Consider the following 21,568-nt stretch of genomic DNA (forward strand, 5'->3'; position numbering starts at 1 on the left):
GGATTCCTGTCCCTGGCTCAGAGCTCTGCTTCCCGTATCAGCCTGTGTCTGGCAGGTGTGTGGGAAATGAGAAGACCCTGCCCTGCTCCGTGTCCTGTGGGGGGACAAGGAGCTCTCACCTTCTCCCCACCCCCTGAAGCCTCCTGGCTGCTCTGAGCAGGGTGGGGGTGGGATTCTGCTACTCTGTCACTCCCAGAGCTTCCATTTCTTTATCCTTCCTCCCTTGTGACTAGTGGGATTGTGGCTGGGGCAGCAGGTGCTGAGTGGGGGCTTTTGGTGTTCCAGATGCCGGTGACCTTCGAGGAGGTGGCTGTGTATTTCACCCAGGGGCAGGGGGCTCTCCTGGACCCCGCTCAGAGAGCCCTCTACAGGGATGTCATGCAGGAGAACTACGAGACAGTGACCTCGCTGGGTAAGGGATTCCCGTCCCCTCAGTTATTAGAAGCCATGGAATCTGCGTGTCGGACTCTGGTCAGGTTCTTCCCCGGTCAGTTAGATCAGAGACGAGTGGGTTCCATAATGCACAGCTGCCATGTGAGAAATACTTGCATCTCTGTGCCCTCTACAGTGGGACGTGGGTGTCAAAACCCAATGGACATCCCCACCCCTCCAGCTTTCAAAGGGGCATATATCCAGCATTGTGTCGTTTCTCGGCTGCACACGCAATCCCTGTTCACCTCCCTCCTTGGGAATAGCTCCAGCCATGGGGAGGGCTGTGGGCTCTGCAGGTTTAGAAAGAGGCAGGGATCTAAGTCCAGAGCTGTTTGTGAGTCAGCAAGGCCCCCAGAGCGCACAGATCCTGGGAACGCCTAGTGAGGGTGTGGTAATAATTCAACTCACCTCCACAGACAACTTACTCTGCACAAAGGGACTCAGTGACCATTTTCCCGTCCTCTTGGCTTCCACGTTCCTGCAGCAGAGCAGGGACAGGTTCCACTCACGGAATGCCCTTTCTGACAAATACTCCACCAATGCTCCATGCACCCTGATCTGGTCTGATTTCACCCTCTGCACAGGATTCCCCCTTCCCAAACCTGAGCTGATTGCCCGGCTGGAACGAGGGGAAGAGCCGTGGGTGCCCGATCTCCAGGCCTGCAAGGAAAGAAGGCTTCCGAGATGCACCCATACAGGTGAGGATTGACACAGAAACCATCTAGGGAATGAAGGAAAAAGCTGAGAATCCCAAAATATGGTGTGAGTAAGCACCCTCAGTTCTTCCTCATCTCAGCCAGGACAGGGCTGCAGTCATCAGATATAGCTCACGCCATTCCACCCAGCCTCTTATCTGCAGGAGTTTGCTTCCCAGCTTTCCTTCCCTGTGAGTGTTTGGGTGGGATGTGGAGGCGGAGTCCAATTACTCAGTCTTTGTGTTGGGTTTTCCCTCCGTGCTATTCCTCTTTCTCCCCAGCACAATGACTCCTGTCTGGATTTTGTCTCTCCCAGCAGATGCTGAGCGAGGGAGTGAGAATGAGGAGGGGAATCATCATGAGGAAGTTCCTGGGGAAGTGGAACCACAGGGGATCTTTGTGGGAAGAACTGAAGGGAATTTTTCCCAGTGCTTGGAGCAGGCAGAAGCCTGGGGAAGTTGGCACAGGTCAGAGAGGCTTCTGGGAAACCACCCAGGGAAGAAAGTGGATGAATCTATTAACAGTGGTGGAAGAGATGAGGATCCCAGAGCGCAGCAGACAAATCCCAAGGAAGAGACACTCTGGCACTACCTTCAGTGTGGGAAAGGATTCATTGTGAGATCACAGCTTGTGACACATCAGACAATCCATATTGGAGAGAAAGTCCTTCAATGCTTGGACCATGGGGAAAGCTTCAATAAGCTCTCAGATCTTAATAACCATAGGAGATGCCACACTGGAGAGAAACCCGCTCAATCCCTCGAGTGCGGGAAATGTTTCATTTCGAAGACACAAATAATTAGACATCAGTTAAGCCACACAGGAGAGAGACCCCATAAGTGTTTGGACTGCGGGAAAAGTTTCATACAGAGGTCACACCTAGTTCGCCATCAGGCAATCCACACAGGAGAGAGACCCCACAAGTGCTTGGACTGTGGGAAATGTTTCACAGTGAGGTCGAACCTTGTTAAACATCAGGCACTCCACACAGGAGAGAGACCCCACAAGTGCTTGGACTGTGGGAAAAGTTTCAAACAAAGGTCATACCTTCTTAGTCATCACGCAATCCACACAGGAGAGAAACCCCACAAGTGTTTGGACTGTGGGAAAAGTTTCACAGAGAGGTCAAACCTAGCTAAACATCAGGCAATCCACACAGGAGAGAGACCCCATAAGTGCTTGGACTGTGGGAAAAGTTTCATACAAAGGTCACACCTTGTTAATCATCAGACCTTACACACAGGAGAGAGACCCCACAAGTGCTTGGACTGTGGGAAATGTTTCACAGTGAGGTCACACCTAGTTCGCCATCAGGCACTCCACACAGGAGAGAGACCCCACAAGTGCTTGGACTGTGGGAAATGTTTCACAGTGAGGTCACACCTAGTTCGCCATCAGGCACTCCACACAGGAGAGAGACCCCACAAGTGCTTGGACTGTGGGAAATGTTTCACAGTGAGGTCACACCTACTTCGTCATCAGGCTTTACACACAGGAGAGAGACCCCACAAATGCTTGGACTGTGGGAAAAGTTTCATAAGAAGGTCACACCTTGTTAAACATCAGGCATTGCACACAGGAGAAAGACCCCACAAGTGATTGGACTGTGGGAAAAGTTTAATACAGAGGTCACACCTAGTTCGTCATCAGGCAATCCACACAGGAGAGAGACCCCATAAGTGCTTGGACTGTGGGAAAAGTTTCATAAGAAGGTCACACCTTGTTAAACATCAGGCAATCCACACAGGAGAGAGACCCCACAAGTGCTTGGACTGTGGGAAAAGTTTCAAAAGAAAGTCAAATCTTGTTCAACATCAGGCATTCCACACAGGAGAGAGACCCCACAAGTGCTTGGACTGTGGGAAATGTTTCACAGTGAGGTCACACCTAGTTCGCCATCAGGCATTACACACAGGAGAGAGACCCCACAAGTGCTTGGACTTAGAGGAAAGTTTCATAGAAAGATCAAACCTTGTTAAACATCAGGCTTTACACACAGGAGAGAGACCCCACAAATGCTTGGACTGTGGGAAAAGTTTCATAAGAAGGTCACACCTTGTTAAACATCAGGCATTGCATACAGGAGAAAGACCCCACAAGTGATTGGACTGTGGGAAAAGTTTCATACAGAGGTCACACCTAGTTCGTCATCAGGCAGTCCACACAGGAGAGAGACCCCATAAGTGCTTGGACTGTGGGAAAAGTTTCATAAGAAGGTCACACCTTGTTAAACATCAGGCAATCCACACAGGAGAGAGACCCCACAAGTGCTTGGACTGTGGGAAAAGTTTCATACAGCTGTCACAACTTGTTAAACATCAGGCAATCCACACAGGAGAGAGACCCCACAAGTGCTTGGACTGTGGAAAAAGTTTCATACAGAGGTCACACCTAGTTCGCCATTAGGCATTACACACAGGAGAGAGACCCCACAAGTGCTTGGACTTAGAGGAAAGTTTCATACAAAGATCAAACCTTGTTCAACATCAGGCAATCCACACAGGAGAGAGACCCCACAAGTGCTTGGACTGTGGGAAATGTTTCACAGTGAGGTCAAACCTTGTTCAACATCAGGCACTCCACACAGGAGAGAGACCCCATAAGTGCTTGTACTGTGGGAAAAGTTTCATACAGCTGTCACACCTTGTTAAACATCAGGCAATCCACACAGGAGAGAGACCCCACAAGTGCTTGGACTGTGGGAAAAGTTTCATAAGAAGGTCACACCTTGTTAAACATCAGGCATTGCACACAGGAGAGAGACCCCACAAGTGCTTGGACTGTGGGAAATGTTTCACAGTGAGGTCAAACCTTGTTAAACAACAGGCAATCCACACAGGAGAGACTCCAGAGGTGCTTGGACTGCTGGAAAAGTGTCATATGGAGGTCTGACCTTATTAAACATGGAAGAATCCACACAAGATGTAAACTTCTGTGACACATGGCAAGAAAGGGTTAAGCAACTTGCATGTAATTGACTCAGGGTCAACATTTAGAGAGAGATTTTAAAAGTGTGTCCACCTTAGATAAGCTAGAGTTTGAAATGTAAATGTGTATTTTTAAAGACTTGGAAGAAGAGGGAAAGTCATGTCTGAGTAACCTAATTGCCTTTTATGTTGAGATAACTGGCTCTGTGGATGAGGGAAAAGCAGTGGATGTGTTATTCCTTGATTTTAGCAAAGCTTTTGATATGATCTCCTACAGTATTCTTGCCAGCAAGTTAAAGAAGTATGGGCTGGATGAATGGACTATAAGGTGGATAGAAAGCTGGCTAGATCGAAGGGTTCAATGGGTGGTGATCAATGGCTCCATGTCTAGTTGGCAGCCGGTATCAAGAGGAGTGGCCCAAGGGTTGGTCCTAGGGGTTGGTTTTGTTCAGTATCTTCATTAATGATCTGGAGGATGACGTGGACTGCACCCTGAGCAAGTTTGCAGATGACACTAAACTGGGAGGACTGGTAGATACGCTGGAGGGTAGGGATAGGATACAGAGTGACGTAGACAAATTAGAGGATTGGGCCAAAATAAATCTGATGAGGTTCAACAAGGATAAGTGCAGAGTCCTGCACTTAGGATGAAAGAATCCCATTCACTGCTACAGACTAGGGACCGAATGGCTAGGCAGCAGTTCTGCAGAAAAGGACCTGGGGTTACAGTGGATGAGAAGCTGGATATGAGTCAACATTGTGCCCTTGTTGCCAAGAAGGCTAACGGCATTTTGGACTGTACAAGTAGGGGCATTGCCAGCAGATCGAGGGACGTGATCGTTCCCCTCTATTCAACATTGGTGAGGCCTCATCTGGAGTATTGTGTTCAGTTTTGGGCCCCACACTACAAGAAGGATGTTGAAAAATTGGAAAGAGTCCAGCGGAGGGCAACAAAAATGATTAGGGGGCTGGAGCACATGATTTTGTCTGTTACAGCTGTTCTCCTGCTGCATTCCTTTTTCCCCTGTCCTTTCTGTTTGTCCTGTGTGGCCACCCCTCCCGGCCCTTGTGCTAACTAAAGTCACAGCCCTATTCATAGGAATGGCTTGTATAGAGTAACTGGAGCCATTGCTCTGCCTAGGGAGGGGGCTTCTTGCTTCTTTGTTTGGTTCCTTTGTTCAGACCCGGGCTCGGTGTGGGGGGCGCTGCCCAGAAATGCAAGACCTGTAGTGGCCAACTAATTAAGCATATGAGTCATACCTGTTGCTCAGAACATGCCCAGGCATGCCTATGCTTACCTGCAGCCTTTCCCTGCCTTCTCTCCTCCCCTGTATCAAGAGGAGCCAATCAAAAGTACTGGTGGGAAACTGCCTGAATTTGTCTTTAAAGCCGGACATTTTCTGATCAGACCTCGGAGAAGGTCCTTGCTTTGCCACCTGGTCTGATCAGGTAGGGGTCTTTGGGGGGCCCTCTCCCCGCTCTCCTTTGTTTTTGAGCGTACCCCCGTTTTTAAACTCCCCTCCCACGAACAACGAATTTGTGCCTGTAGATCTCCTGATTATTGTAAGCGAATCGAGTCCTCTCTCCATCCTCCGATGCTACTGCCGTTCCTGTCTCTGTGCTTGCTGCTGTCCTGGGGATTGGTAAGAACTCCCTCTTGCAAACTCCCTCTGTCCTAGCTGCTGGCCTTGTTTACCCAGTAGACAGACTCAAGCTAACTCCTTGGTCTGTATCTGTAATCTGTTTCTTGCTCCACAGCGCCTTTGCTGCTAGAAATAAGCCTGTGCCGCTGCTAGGCTGTACCTTCCTGGACTGTATCCTGGGCTGCCAGCTTGCAGCCACCCCACTGCTGCGGCCACCACTAGTTAACCCCCCCCCCCTCCCGGGGCTGTACCCTGGGCACACACCACTCTGTCCTCCGGAACTGCTCCCCCTCCCGATCAAAGAAGCGGCATAGTGTAAGGTGCACCTATTAGAATCAGGTTCTTAGTCTAGATAAGTTGTAATTTCATTTTGCATAGCTGTGGTTAAGTTAGGTTTAAAGAATTGTTTGTATTGTGCTCTGTAAGTTATGTTTAAAAAATTGTTACATTGTGTTCTGTTACTTGCTAATTTTTGTAGTCTTGGTTAAGTTAGATCATAGATAAGATTTTGCTGTGTTCTGTATAATTGTGGTTAAGTCTGTCTTCCTGCTGCCCTAACCCCCCCCCCCGAGCTTGCCCGTGTCTCCCCCCGAGCTCCCCAGTCACTCGTTGCAGTCTCTCTGCTGTTTAAACTTGCAGCCTGTCTGCTCTCTGTGTCTCCCTGAGTTTAAATCTCCCTTCGCAACGCCTCTGCCTTTGGTCTCTGCTCCACCACGTGCTCCTCTTCCCCCATCCCCCAACCTCATTCCTCTACCACTGCCTTTCTCTCTCTCTCTCTTTTAATCCCTTCCCCCACGTGCTCACCCCGCTCCTACTGCTGCCAAACCTCAATTGTATTACTGAAGTCTAGCATAAAACCCCATTGGTTACCCTTTTTCTCTCTAACACACCTCACATTTTACATTTACACCACTGTGACATATTTTTACCTAGAGTTGTTGGTTATTTAACACATTTTACCCATAACTGTTAGTTGGTTATATGTTGCTGTGACACACCCTTTACATAGAAACTGTTAGCTACCTGTTACATTTATACTTCAGTGTTAATTGGCTACCAACTGTATTGTACCCCACTGTATTGTACCCCATTATTGAAACCTCCTATCCTATTTACTAAAAGAAACCCCTCCCCAATTGTCTACCTTAACAAACCCATACCCCTCACTATTGAATTTTCCCTGTTTTTGCATTTTCTTAATAAAGTTTATTTTGCACCCCACCAGTGCAGTAGTTGTCCCCCAAGATCCCCTACCTGATGGCAGGGTCAGACTTATGGGGAGAGGCTGAGAGAATGGGGATTGTTTAGTCTACAGAAGAGAAGAATGATGGGGTATTTGGTAGCTTCTTTCAACTACCTGAAAGGGGGTTCCAAAGATGATGGATCTAGACTGTTCTCGGTGGTACCAGATGACAGAACAAGGAGTAATGGTCTCCAGTTGCAGTGGGGAAAGTTTAGGTTGGATATCAGGACAAACTTTTTCACTAGGAGGGTGGTGAAGCACTGGAATGGGTTACCTAGGGACGTGGTGGAATCTCCTTCCTTAGAGGTTTTTAAGGTCAGGCTTGACAAAGCCCTGTCTGGGATGATTTAGTTGGGGATTGGTCCTGCTTGAAGCAGGGGGTTGGACTAGATGACCTCCTGAGGTCTCTTCCAACCCTGATAGTCTATGATTCTAAGAGGGGTAACTATAGTAGTCTATGTTTAGCTATCCAAAGGGTTCCTGTATTCTGTTAATTCAGGGATCAATAATTCAGCGATTATACCCGTCACCCATGCCACCTGCCCAATCCTAGCTCAGACTCATTGAATTCGCTGGGGGTAGGGGCTGAAGGATGGAGGGAATGTTTATAGCTGAAATCACCAAAATGTGTTTTGCAAGGTTAATGTTAATCGGATCTGTTCCGCTCTCCTGCTCGGACATTTTCTCTGGGGATCCCGGAGACGGAAAGGAGCTGGTGTTACCATCTTGGCTGCCAATCCCCACGGTGACTCTCTACACTAGCAATTCTCAAACTGTGGGCAGAGCATCCCAGTGGAGGCACAGGAATGTGTCAAGGGAGGTGTGATCAGTGTGGGTTGTTGGTTTTTTTTTTTTAAAGAGCACTGTCTGTCGGCCTCAGTTGGCTGGGGCTCATGAAGAAGGAACAGGCCTATCTGGGAGGTGGGGATAAATGCTCAGGCTCTCAAACCCAGGTGCAGCAGCAGCACAGAAGTAAGAGTGGCAATGGGGTGATAAGTGTTGTGAACAGCGATATTGATGAATATTATTTTTCACGTGGCCACCCTAACTTCTGTGCTGCTATTGGAGCCCTTCAGAGCTGTGCACATCGTCAGCAACTACTCTGCCTTTAGAGTTGGGTGGTGATATATGTGCTTTTGAGGGTGGGGGCGTAAATGACCACAGACACCAAGAAGGGGGGGGGCAATGAAACACATCTGAGAACCACTGGTCTACACTCTTATGGGCACCACGTTTATAAAATGATAAATCTTCTCCAAAGTACGTCTTGTGAGGTATCATAGGAAACGTCATCGCCTGCTGAATATTAGTGTCCCATTAAAATATGTCTATCAGCACTGTCCATGGAGCTCTGAGAGTTTGCTGTATGTTTGTTACATGCTGTAAAGCTGGAAAACGCCCACAGATGAGCTCCTCAGAGACAATGGTACCTGCACACCAGCTATGTGCTAAGTGGCCATTAATTGCTTAGCCGGCCATTCACCAGCTGTGGAGCTGGGAACAGGAGAGTTACAATTCACCGGAAGGACGGCTGGATGCTCACTTAGGCCACAGACTGACTGTCGGTTGCCCCCCGGCTGGGGGATGAACCTCAAAGAGGAGAGTGGTATAAAAGCACAAGGGAGAATTGCCTCCATTTTTACCTCTCCTCTCCCATCTTTACAGAAGGCAACAAGATGGCTTGAAAGGCAACAGGGGCCTTTGAGTGGGGAGGATGGACCAAGACTGGAAGGAAATCCAGCCTGGGTACTAAGAACTGCGAACTGCCTGCAACAGCGGGTGGGGTGCGAAAACCTGCTTGCTTTGTATCTGCCTTAGTTTGGTAAAATTTAGGATTTAAAATGCATGTTTTAATTTTATAGTTTTAACCGGTTCTGACCTTTTACATCTTTCTCCCTTGTAATCCCTGAAAACCCCCTTGCTCCTGTTAATAAACTGGTTTTAGTGTTTTGTCTGGACCTGTGTGTTTTCATTGAAGTGTTTGGGGATTTGACTGGAGAGAACAAGGCTGTGGCCTAATCCGGCCCTTTTGAATGCCGGTGGCTGTGTGGGAGCAGAGCGTGGAGGGGTTTGTTGTTCACATAGGGAAGCAGCAGGGTGGATTTGATTTAAATCACTAGTCAAGAAGACTCAATTTAATCATGGTTTTCTACATAAAAACATATTCTTGTTGGTTGTTATAACCTTAATACATATTCTTCACAACTCGGAGATAAATATAGGTTTCATTTTTAGAAGGTACACACTATACATTTTTAAACAGTGATTTGTTTTGAAAACTTTTCAGATGAGTTTTACAGCTATATCAGACAATGAATGTTTGTTTGGTTATTTCATTACCAAAGGTAATTGAAGCAGATATTTATGAAGTCATTAGGAGTGAACTATCTCCAATTCAACAGGTTAATCATTAATAGTTGGAGGATTTTCTTGCCATGCTGTATTAGGAGGAGAACATCACCAGACTGACATTTAAATTGTTTTATTTAACTAAAACAACAGCGTTCAGTATTCTGGATTTGTTTCTTCAACAGCAAACATATAATATTTTAACAGAAAAGCGTATGTCCCTCTCTTCTCACATTTGTCTCCAGACTTCTCCTTCTCCAGATCTATTCCGTCTCCAACAGGCTTGTATTCATTGAACTTTTTGAAACTTTGCACTTTTTGAGAGTGGTAAGGGATTGACTCTTTGTACACAAATTTGCAGAGGGACAATAGCGGTGAGGTCTGTTATTTCTCACCTCTATATTTTAATTTATTTTAAAACATTTTTGCTGTTTACAAGCATGTTACCTTTGGAGACACAAAGCCACAGTTTGAGAACTGGAAAACTAAGCATATCTAATGGTATCTTCTAGACTGAGCACTGAGTCCCATTGGGTAGATAGAAAGATTAACCAAAGTAATCTATACAGATGTCCGTGGAACCCCATAAGACTGGGTCCATGCATGAACTAGAGGAACTCATTTACAAAACTTTTTTTAAACATAACATGACTATATTGTCTCATACTATAGAATTGGAATTTATAATCCCTATTCCATGATGAGAGATCTTTGAGCTATAATGTATCTTAATTTAAACTATCTTTAGATAAAATAGTTTTTGAGGAAAAAAATTATCAAAAAAATCCGATTTAAATAACAAAAATCTGATTTTCTTGATTTTTTTTTTAAAACCATTGATATTTATTCACCCTGGGAAACAGTGTAAACCATGCCCTGGGATGGAGACTTAAGCAGTTCAACAGTCCAGATTGTACCCTGGGGTACATCTCACACCTGCTGTCTCCTGGGACCCAGCATGGCACCATTGGGCTTTCATCATCCTGATCCTGAAAGGCAAGCTAAGCAGGGCAAACCAGAGAAGAGGAACCAGCCGACATCCTCAACTCCACTGACTTTGATTTGGGCTAAATCCTGAACTCCCCGGGCATGGGAGACTTGAGGTTCTGCTGCCAGCCTTCCCCTCATGCGTCTGTTTTCTTCCCAATGGTCAGGGGTGAAAGTAACTTAAAGGACTTAGCACAGGGGTGAGCAAAGTTTTTGGCCCGACGGCCACATCGGGGTTGTAAAATTGTATGGAGGGCCAGGTAGGTAGGCTGTGCCTCCCCAAACAGCCTGTCCCAGTCCCCTATCCGCCCCCTCCCACTTCCCATGCCCTGACTGCCCCCCTCAGAATCCCCAGGAGCCTCTCCCAGGGCAGAGCCCCCAGCCTGGCCAGGGCCCCTTCCCGGCCAGCCCCTGCCCCGGGGGGGCCCCGTTCGGAGGGAAGGTAAGAGAGACCCGCTCCCCCCCGCACACCCGGGCTGCAGCGCGATGAGGATATAGAGGTGCAGGGGGGTGAGGGCAGGCGGGGGGCCACAGAAGGTGGGTGCTGGGGATGCGGGTGGCAGGCTGGGATGGGGCGGGGGTGCACTGAAGGGAAGATGGGGCGATGCAGGGCGATCAGGGGGATTGTGGGGCTGAGGGGAGTGAGGCTGGAATGGGGGAAGATGTGAGTGTGGGGAACTGCGACAGAAGGGGGGATGTGGGGAGGCTGGCCGGGGAAGGGGGAGAGATGCCAAGGGAGCTTCTCCGCCCCATGGGACATGAGGGGGGAGGGGCGGAGAGAAGCTCTTCTTCTCCTGGAACTGGTCAAACCAGCTGTGGGAGTGATCAGGGGACAAACCCCTCAGGGCACAGAGGCTACAAGGCAAACCGCCCCCCCCCAAGTGGCCCCTTTGGTTCTTCTCTTTTTCTAGCATTTGGCTCAGAGTTGCTGTTACTGGGAGGGTCTGAAGAGCCTGTGGGGGATGTGGAAGTGTGAAAACGGAAAAGGGGATTTGCAGCAGCCATCTTAGTGTTGATAAGAGACAGAGCAGAAGACAGGCTAACCTTAACCCTAACATCTCGAGATTTGTAGAAGCTGGGATTGTGCGAGGCGGATGGGAAAACTACATGGGAAGCTGTTTTCTAACCCAGCTTTAAGCTGAGAATGGACTGCTGACTAAAATAATGGGGAGGAAAATGTATAAACAAGATTCAGCTGTATCCGTTGACATATGTGAGGGGAATCTATAAATACGTGCTTGAAACTGTTGTACTTTGGAGACCTGCCTAAGGAAGGGGACCCCCCGTCCGTAGGCTCCCCCTGCAATTCCTTGAAATAAACTGCCTCTGACTTGCTGCTAACAAACACAAGAGTGAAGACTCAGTTTCTTCCGCAGGAATCTGGGGGTGACATGGACTGAAGCCCCTTCTGTAACCTCCCCCACTGCCCCTCTCACCCCGACAGGCTGAGGAATCACGTCCATGTTTCGCTCCAGATCGTCCCGTCTTCCAGGAGACGGGGAAAGGGAATGGCTGTGATGGAGCCAGCTCAGGTAGGCGATTTTCAGGGAGCTGCTGGGCAGAGGGAGGGAGAGGCAGGGCAGAGACAGGGTGTGATAAACCTGCTGATTTTCTGAGTAGGCCCATTGGTGGCGGGGGAGGCGAGAGGGGACATTCCCCCATTTCTCAAACAGGATAGAACCCCCCTCGGCAGGGCTGGGAACATTTTCCAGACTCCCAGTGCTGGAGCCTGAACCCATTAGCCTGAGGCTGCTGTGAAATACGAAGGGAAGCTGTTGGTATTCCTGTCCCCAGTTCAGAGCTCTGCTTCTCGAATCAGCCTGTGGCTGGCAGGCGTGTGGGAAATGAGAAGTCCCTGCCCTGCTCTGTCTGCTGGGAGCGAGGGAGCTCTCACCTTCTCCCCACCCTGAAGCCTCCTTGCTGTTCTGAGCCGGGTGGGTTTGTGATTCTGCTACTCTGGCTAGGGTGACCAGATCACAGGGATGAAATATCGGGACGCGGGGATGGGGGGGGGGAAGCAAAAAAAACGGCAGCGGAACAAAAAAACACAAACAATTTTGCAGGGGCCGGGGGCATTAGCAGGCCCCAGTCGCGCCACCGGATCGCACACAGCGCCCCGGCCGCGCGCGCTGCCTTCCCCACGAAGCCTCCCGCCCCCCGGCCCGCCCTGAGCACATGCAGCGCGTCCTGCCACTGGCGGGGAGCCCCGCGCCTCTCCCGCTCGGCTGCGCTCCAGCGGCTCCTTCCCGGCGGGGCAAGCCGCTGGAGCGCAGTCGAGCAGGAGAGGCGCAGGGCTCCCCGGCAGCGGCGGGGAAGTTTATCGGTTCGGGGGACCCTGGCCGGCTCCTTGCCCCTGTCCGCCGGCTGCCCCACCTGGGACAAGTCTCGGCCCCCCAGCCCCTCTCTGCCGCGTGTCTCCAGAGGGCGGCCCACGCCCCCAGGCCGCGCTGCCCACCTGGGCCCTGCCTGCTCCGTGCTCCCTCCGGACCCACCACACTGCCCCGTGCACTGCAGGGCTGGAGCAACCTCCGCGCTGCACTTCAGCGCTCCCGGCCCGGCTGGCCATGGCCCATGTGCCTAGGCTGCTGCACAGGGGCGTCTTCTCCCCAGGCCCGGCTCAGGATCCACTGGGGCAGGGATTTGGGGAGGGATCCAATGGGGGAAGGAAGGGGGTGGAGTCGGGGCAGGGGGGAGAGAGCCTCTCCAGGTTCCGCCTGTGCGCTGGAGCGGAGGGCAAAATTGTTTGTTTGTCCCGTGTCCCAACCGAACATCGGTCAGGACACGGGACAAACAAGCAAATATTGGGACAGTCCCGATAAAATCGGGATGTCTGGACACCCTAACTCTGGCCCTCCCAGACCTTCATGGTTTTTTTCCTTTCCCATGACTAGCGGGATTGTGGCTGGAGCAGCAGGTAATGAGTGAGGGACTCTTGTTGTTTCAGATGCCGGTGACCTTCGAGGAGGTGGCTATTTATTTCATCAAAGGGCAGGGGGCTCTGCTGGACCCCGCTCAGAGAGCCCTCTACAGGGACGTGATGCAGGAGAACTACGAGACGGTGACCTCGCTGGGTAAGGGATTCCCGTCCCCTCAGTTATTAGAAGCCGTGGAATCTGCGTGTCGGACTCTGGTCAGGTTCTTCCCCGGTCAGTTAGATCAGAGGCGAGTGGGTTCCATAATGCACAGCTGCCATGTGAGAAATACTTGCATCTCTGTGCCCTCTCCAGTGGGACGTGGGTGTCAAAACCCAATGGACAAGTTAAACCATCCCCACCCCTCCAGCTTTCAAAGGGGCATATATGCAGCATTGTCCTGTCTGTGTTGTTTCTCGGCTGCACACGCAATCCCTGTTCACCTCCCTCCTTGGGAATAGCTCCAGCCATGGGGAGGGCTCTGGGCTCTGCAGGTTTAGAAAGAGGCAGGGGTTTAAGTGCAGAGCTGTGTGTGAGTCAGCAAGGCCCCCAGAGCGCACAGATCCTGGGAACGCCTAGTGAGGGTGTAGTAATAATTCAACTCACCTCCACAGACAACTTCCTCTGCGCGAGGGGGGTTCAGTGACCATTTTCCCATCCTCTTGGATTCCACGTTCCTACAGCAGAGCACAGGGATAGGTTCCACTCACAGAATGTCCTTTGTGACAAATACTCCACCAATGCTCCATGCACCCTGATCTGGTCTAATTCGACCCTCTGCACAGGATTCCCCATTCCCAAACCGAAGCTCATCGCCTGGCTGGAACGAGGGGAAGAGCCGTGGGTGCCCGATCTCCAGGCCTGCAAGGAAAGAAAGCTTCCGAGATGCACCCGCACAGGTGAGGACTGAGATAGGAACCATCTGGGGAATGAAGGAAAAAGTTGAGAATCCCAAAATATGGTGTGAGTAACGCCCTCAGTTCTTCCTCATTTCAGCCAGGACAGGGCTGTAGTCAGCCGATATCGCTCACGCCATTCCACCCAGCCTCTTATCTGCAGGAGTTTTCTTCGCAGCTTTCCTTCCCTGTGAGTGTTTGGGTGGGATGTGGAGGCAGAATGCAATTGGTCTGTCTTTGTTTTGGGTTTTTCCTCTGTGCTATTCCTCTTTCTCCCCAGCACAATGACTCCTGTCTGGATTGTTTCTCTCTCCCAGCAGGTGCTGAGCGAGGGAGTTAGAGCGAAGAGGGGAATCAACATGAGGAAGTTCCTGGGGAAGTGGAACCACAGGGGACCTTCGTGGGAAGAGCTGAATGGAATTTTTCCCAGTGCTTGGAGCAGGAAGAAGGCTGGGGAAACTGGCACAGGTCAGAGAGGCTTCTGGGAAACCACCCAGGGAAGAAAGTGGATGAATCTATTAGCGGTGGGGGAGGAGACGAGGATCCCAGAGCGCCGCAGACAAATCCCAAGGAAGAGACACCCTGGCACTACCTTCAGAGCAGGAAAGGATTCATTGTGAGATCACAGCTTGTGACACATCAGACAATCCATACTGGAGAAAAACCACTTCAATGCTTGTAGTGTGGGAAAAGCTTCAATAAGCTCACAGATCTTAATAACCATGGGAGAAGCCACACTGGAGAGAAGCCCATTCAATGCCTCAAGTGCGGGAAATGTTTCAATTCAAAGTCAACACGAAAGTCATTTAAGAAAAGCCACACAGGAGAGAGACTCCATAAGTGCTTTGAATGTGGGAAAAGTTTCACAGAAAGGTCAGACCTTGTTAACCATCAGGCAATCCACACAGGAGGGAAACCCCACAAGTGCTTGGACTGTGGGAAAAGTTTCAAACGGAGATCAGCCCTGGTTAAATATCAGAGAATCCACACAGGAGAGTGACTCTGTAAGTTTTTTGGTTGAAGGATGGCAACATTTAAATCTGTTATTGAATGTCCAGGAGGTTGCCATCCTTCAACCAAAAAACCATGGCAGAGGGGCATTGCTGGCACATGATGGCATATATTATGTTAGTAGATGTGCATCAGAATGTGCCCCTGATAGTGTGGCTGATATGGTTGGGTCCTATGATGGTGTCGCTAGAGTAGATATGGGGACAGAGTTGGCAACGGGGTTTGTTGCAGGGATTGGTTCCTGGGTTAGTGTTTCTGTGGTGTGGTGTGTAGTTGCTGGTGAGTATTTGCTTTAGATTGGGGGCTGTCTGTAAGGGAGGACTGGCCTGTCTCCCAAGGTCTGCATGGAAGCTGGAGGCAGGTAGGTAAACTTCGCGGTCAGTAGGTTTCCGGTATAGGGAGGTGTTTATGTGACCATCACTTATTTGCTGTGGTGTCCAGGATCTCTTGTGTGGACTGGTCCAGGCTGAGGTGGATGGTGGGGTGGAAATTGTTGAAATCCTGGTGGAATTCTTCAAGGGCCTCCTTCCCAGGGGTGCATATGATGAAGATGTCATCAATGTAGCGCAAGTAGAGGAGGGGGCGCAAAGGGACGAGAGCCGAGGAAGCGTTGTTCTAAGTTGGCCATAAAATGTTGGCATGCTGTGGGGCCATGTGGATACCCGCTGACTTGAAGGTATAAGTTGTCCCCAAATCTGAAATGGTTGTGGGTGAGGACAAAGTCACAAAGCTCAGCCACCAGGTGTGCTGTGGCCTCATCAGGGATACTGTTCCTGACAGCTTGTAGCCCATCGTCGTGTGTCATATTGGTGTAGGGAGCTTCTACATCCATGGTGGCCAGGATGGTGTTTTCAGGAAGTTCACCAATGCATTGTAGTTTCCTCAGGAAGTCGGTGGTGTCTTGAAGATAGCTAGGAGTCCTGGTAGCATAGCGTCTGAGGAGAGAGTCCACGTAGCCAGATAATCCTGCTGTAAGAGTGCCAATGCCTGAGATGATGGGGCGTCCAGGATTTCCAGGTTTATGGATCTTGGGTAGCAGATAGAATACCCCTGTTTGGGGCTCTAGGGGTGTGTCTCTGTAGATTTGTTCCCGTGCTATAGCAGGGAGTTTCTTGAGCAGTTGATGTAGTTTCTTTTGGTAAGTCTCAGTGGGATCGGAGGATAGTGGCCTGTAGAAAGTGGTGTTGGAGAGTTGCTTGGCAGCCTCCTGTTCATAATCCGACCTATTCATGATGACTGCAGCACCTCCTTTGTCAGCCCCTTTAATTAGAATGTCAGGGTTGTTTCTGAGGCTGTGGATGGCCTTGCGTTCTGTGCAGCTGAGGTTATGGGGCAAGTGATGCTGTTTGTTCACAATCTCAGCCTGTGCACATCTGCGGAAGCACTCTGTGTAGAAGTCCAGTCTGTCATTTCGACCGTCAGAAGGAGTCCACACAAAATTCTTCTTCTTGTAGTGTTGGTAGGAGGGTTCCTTTGGGTCAGTGCGCTGTTCAATGGTGTGCTGAAAATATTCCTTGAGTCGGAGACGATAAAAGTAGGCTTCCAGATCACCACAGAATTGTATCATGTGCGGGCAGGTGGTGGCGCAGAAAGAGAGTCCCCGAGATAGGACAGACTCTTCTGCCGGGTTAAGTGTGTGGTTGGATAGATTAACAATATTGTTGGGTGTGTTAAGGGTACCCTTGTTGAAGCCCCCTGTGGCATGTAGGAGTTTAGATCATTTACTGCCCGTAATAGGCATCAGAAAATAAACACAGGAGAGAGACCCCATAAGTGTTTGGACTGTGGGAAAGGTTTCACAGAGAGATCAGCACTACTTACACATCAGACACTTCACACAGAAGAGGGACCTCATAAGTTCTTGGACTGTGGGAAAGGTTTCATACTAAGCTCACAACGTATTAGACATCAGAGAATCCACACTGTAGCGAACCCTTTTAAATGCTTGGACTGCGAGAAAAATTATAACTAGCTCAAAACTCACTCAACATGAGAAAACCCACATGTGAGAAAGACACTATAAATATTTTGAAAGTGGGAAAAGTTTAATTGGAGCTCTCGTCTTATTGCACACCTCAAATTCCTTCTTAAAACAAACCTCAGAATTGCCTCGACTGTCGGAAATGTTTCCTGTAGAAGTCAGCCCATATAAGAAATCAAAAGATCCACACAGGAGAGAGACCTCATCAGTGCTTGGACTGTGGGGAAAGCTTCATTCAGCGATCACCCCTCATTAAAAGTCAGAGAATCCACAGAGGTATGAGAGAGCCTAGGAATAGCCGGACTGCAGGAAAAGATTCAATTTGACTTCACACCTCAGTGATCCACACAGCAGAGAGACCTTGAATGCGGGGGAAGCTTCATTAGGTGCTCCCGGAGTATCAAGCATCTAGAAATCCGTACAGGGAAGAAACCTCTGAGATGTTCTCAGTGCGGAAAATGCTCCAAGTGGAGCTAACACCATGTTGGACATCAGAGACTCCCCCACACAGCAGGGAAATTCTCTCAGGGCCCTGACTAGGCCATAGGAACAACCCCATTTCCTCGTTTCCACACACGTCAGGGGCTTTTGGCTCCCAAGGATCCAGCTGCCCATCGCTGGGGTGAGGATCCATCAGCAGCCGAGCAGCAGCTGGTCAGTGACCCTGTGGCTCTGCCTGGTCTAAGCAAACCCCAGGCAGAGGAGGAGAAGCCCCGATCAGCCCCTCCTCCCTGCTGCAGCCCTGGCTGCTGAGCTGATGGGCCACAGGTCGGGGAAGGGAGAGAGAGAAACTCCTCCAGCCGCTCCCTCTGCCTGGCTGAAGTTCCCCCCTCTCCCTTCCCCTCCCAGCCGGGATCCCCCTGCCATGGAGATGAGGAGAAGGACACTTGGGCCAGGGGCCCCCCCTTCACTCTAGACACCTGTACCCATCCCCCATCTTCCACCAGCCCCTGAGCTGGGCTCCCCCACTGACTTGAGCTGTTCCCTTTTGGGCAAGTGTCCCTGGGGGCTGGTAATTCCTCCCCTCCCCAAATCCCCCAGGGTGCTGGGCTCTGGGGGAATCAAATGTTAAGGGACCAGGACTTTGGGTTCTGTAGATGTCTCTGGGGATTGAATGGCTGGGGCTGGTGGAGCTTGATATCAGGGGGAACTGGGTGCTGGGGTATCGAGTGTTTGGGCATCATGGGATAAGCGCATTCAGACAGCACCACTGAGAGGGACTGATTCCCACAGACCTTTTGTCAGAGGCCTGGAGATCCCACCTCTGCCTCCGCAGCATCAGCCTCTGAAGTTCTGGCTAGGCTAGGAGGTGTGGTCGGGATTAGCCAGCAGATCTCTGTGACCCTCCACCAGATTTCCTAGTGTAAACTCACTCTGAGCATCTGATGTGTTCTGACCAGTGTTCCCTCATTTTTTACATCCATGTGTGGAATGAATTTGGTTCTATGCACCGGTATGTGATGCATCATCTCCATACTAGTTCACATGGGGGTGGGGCCAAGGGGTTTGGAGTGGGGGGGGGGGGCCTCCGGGCTGGGACAGAGGGATGGTGTGCAGAGGCGTGAGGGCTCTGGCCAGGTGTGCAGGCTGTGGGATGGGGATGCGGATGAGGAGTTTGGGGTGCAGACTGCGGTGGGGAGAGGACTCCCCCCAGCCCTCTCTCACCACAGCTGCTTGGGACTGGGTGAGAGGCACCTCTCCCCAGCTGTGGCAGCTCCTGTGCCTGAGGTGAGGGAGGGGTTCCTCTGCCCAGCAGCTCCAGTGGACCTGGGCCAAGCCTGGGGAGGGGCTCCTCTCCCTGCCTGCCTCCACGGCCCTCGATAGCCAGCCGGTCATGCCCTCCCCATGTCCCACCGTGTCCTGCGTTGGCATGACAGAGAGTTTCTTTGCCCCACTTGCCCCACACTGATCCCTCTTGTGATAACCTCTGCACCCCATGTTCACCACTTGTGTATGGTTATGATATTTTGTGTGCAAAGTGTGCCTGGTGAGGGATCATTGGAAAACTCATGATCTGCTGAATATTGTGCCGTTGAAATGCGTGTGACACCAGTACATGTAGAATGGTGAGATTTTAATGTATGTTTGTTGCTAGGCTGACCATATGCCAGGTGCCCCAAAAGAGGACACTGATGGGGGGTGGGAGCTGATGTGGGGTGGGAGCTGACGGGGGGTTGTAGAGTTAGAGGTGCTGGAGGGGGTGCAGTGGGGATACTCATGAGGTGAGGGCAGTGTTGGCAGCTGTCACAGTGGCAGAGTGCTGGCAACAGCTGTCAGTCAGCACCGACCTGCGGGACACCCCCCCAGGACTGGGAGTCTGGGCCTGGGTGGGCAGGATCTCGCAGCAATCAATCAGCTATGGATGCAGGGCAATTGGCTAGTTGGGAAGGTGACTAATCAGGGATGTTTCTGAGCTTCAGCGGTTGTGCTCTGCAAACACCCCCGGACATTTGCTGTTATGGCAAAACCCCTCAGCAGGCTCAAAGAAGAGGATCTGTCCATAAAGACACAGACATATGTCAAAGTTTTTGTTACTGAAATATGTCATAGTTCTGGGGATTGTCTCACTCAAACTCCTCAGAGACGACAAAGGACCGACTGTGGATGTTAGAAAACTCTTATCTGGCCGTCCATCACCAACAGGAAGAGAGGGGTAAACAAAGAAATTTATAATTCACCTGAAGGATGCTTTGGATCTCACACACACCATGAAGTTGCCTGACCCCATGACTGTTGGCCCCTTACTGAAACTTAGTGGCGGGGGGGAGGGGTTGGTTGGCTTCTCCCAGTACCAAAAGACAGGAAGGGCCAATGAGAAAAGAAAACCCTGAGGCAGGCAGGCCAATGAGGGAGTCAGGTGCCCGTTCTCTGTGTTAGCTGGAGCTGCTTGCCAGAGAAGGGCAGAGCTAAGGGGAGAGGAGCAGCCAGAGCTGGGTTGGAGGCAGAGCACCAGAAGCACTGATGCAGAGGGTTGCTGGGTCTGCAGCAGTCTGGAGCTGGGTGTGGTGAGCAGCTGGGGAGAGCAAGGGGGGGACCCTGGGCAGCATGGGATGATACCATGTTTTCCATTCCCCTTTCCCATTTTTTACTTAATTTTTTTTTCATGCTGTTTAATAAATCGTATTTGTTCTGAACTCAATGCGATGCTGAATGGCGACATCAGGGATGTGTCCGGAGGGAAGAGAGCACCCCAGAGTGGGGATACGACACCCTAGCCTCTGTCCTGAGGGATCGCAACAAAATTGGGGATGAAAACCCCGCAGGAATCTTGGGGCCAGCCTTGTCGGGGTTTCAGACACCGGAGTGGAAGGGGAGTCCTCGAGGTCAGGCAGGTCTCCAGGTAAAGGGAGTGGGAGCGAGGACTCAGCTCCTTTTGCTATTCGATTCTATCAGGGTGGTGTATAAGCCAGAAGATTTCCCCACAATAGTAAGACCGTTTCCCCCGCTTACCTCTGTGCATATTTATTGGTTTCTCGTAAAGTTAGTTAGGATTATAGGGGAAAGTGTCAGAGCGGCCACCAGTGAGAGTTTCTGGCCACACTCTGAGCCCACGAAAATTTTGGTCGTGAGAATCCCTGGGCTAGATGCTCTTCTGACCGTAGAGCCTGTGAGTGGAACAGGAGCCGGACACAGAGATGCTGCAGAGCGATGGGTTGATCGCTAGGACCCAGGAGCAGCTGGGAGGCGGCTCTGGGGGGAGCGGTCGCTGGGGTCAGTCCCGGCAGCAGGAAATGACTCGCAGCCGCTGCGGGTCTCTGGCTCCCAGCGAGATCCCCGAGCCCCGGCGGCTGGTGCTGGGAGCCCGGAGCCCTGGCTGCAGCCGGGAGAGGGGAATCTCCAGCAGGGCCCTTCCCGCTGCTCCCCAGGAGCCTCTCCCAGGGCAGAGCCCCCGGTCCGGCCAGGCCCCTTCCCGGCCCGGCCCCGGCCCCAGGGGGCCCCGCTCGGAGGGAAGGTAAGAGAGACCCGCCCCCCCACACCCGGGCTGCAGGGGGAGGAGGATAAAGAGGTGCAGGCGGGGGGGGGCGGGACGCAGGAGGCGGTGCTGGGGCTGCGGGGGGGCAGGCTGGGTTGGGGGCTGGGGTGCACTGAAGAGAAGATGGGGCGATGCGGGGTGATCGGGGGGATTGTGGGGCTGAGGGGTGTGAGGCTGGAATGGGGGAAGATGTGAGTGGGGGGCACTGCGAGGGAAGGGGGGTGTGGGGAGACTTGCGGGGGTCAGAGGCAAAAACCCATCCACCCACACCGTGCTCCGAGTGTGTTATTGTCAGACACACCCGTGCTGGTGGGGTCTGTGTCTCATGAGTTTTGGGGTCGCCCAGGGCCCTGGTCTGATTTCTGGGCAGGATTCACATCTCAGCCACACCGGAGTCACTGCTGCTTTGGGCAGGCAGGGAGTGCGGATGGGCCAATGGGATCAGCCTCTGCCTGCCTGTCCCTGGGGGCTGCTGGGGGAGTCCAGGGCAGCTCATTCTTTAGGTGATGCCATCAGAGG

The 21,568-nt window shown here is 51.3% G+C and overlaps 1 pseudogene; it reads left to right on the forward strand.

Annotated features, from left to right (window-relative positions):
- Positions 1-285: 285 nt before the first annotated feature.
- On the forward strand, positions 286-14,372 carry LOC135888224 (zinc finger protein 19-like; annotated as a pseudogene).
- Positions 14,373-21,568: the final 7,196 nt, after the last annotated feature.

The sequence above is a fragment of the Emys orbicularis genome, chromosome 13, assembly GCF_028017835.1.
Source record: "Emys orbicularis isolate rEmyOrb1 chromosome 13, rEmyOrb1.hap1, whole genome shotgun sequence".
NCBI classification, from domain to species: Eukaryota; Metazoa; Chordata; order Testudines; family Emydidae; genus Emys; species Emys orbicularis.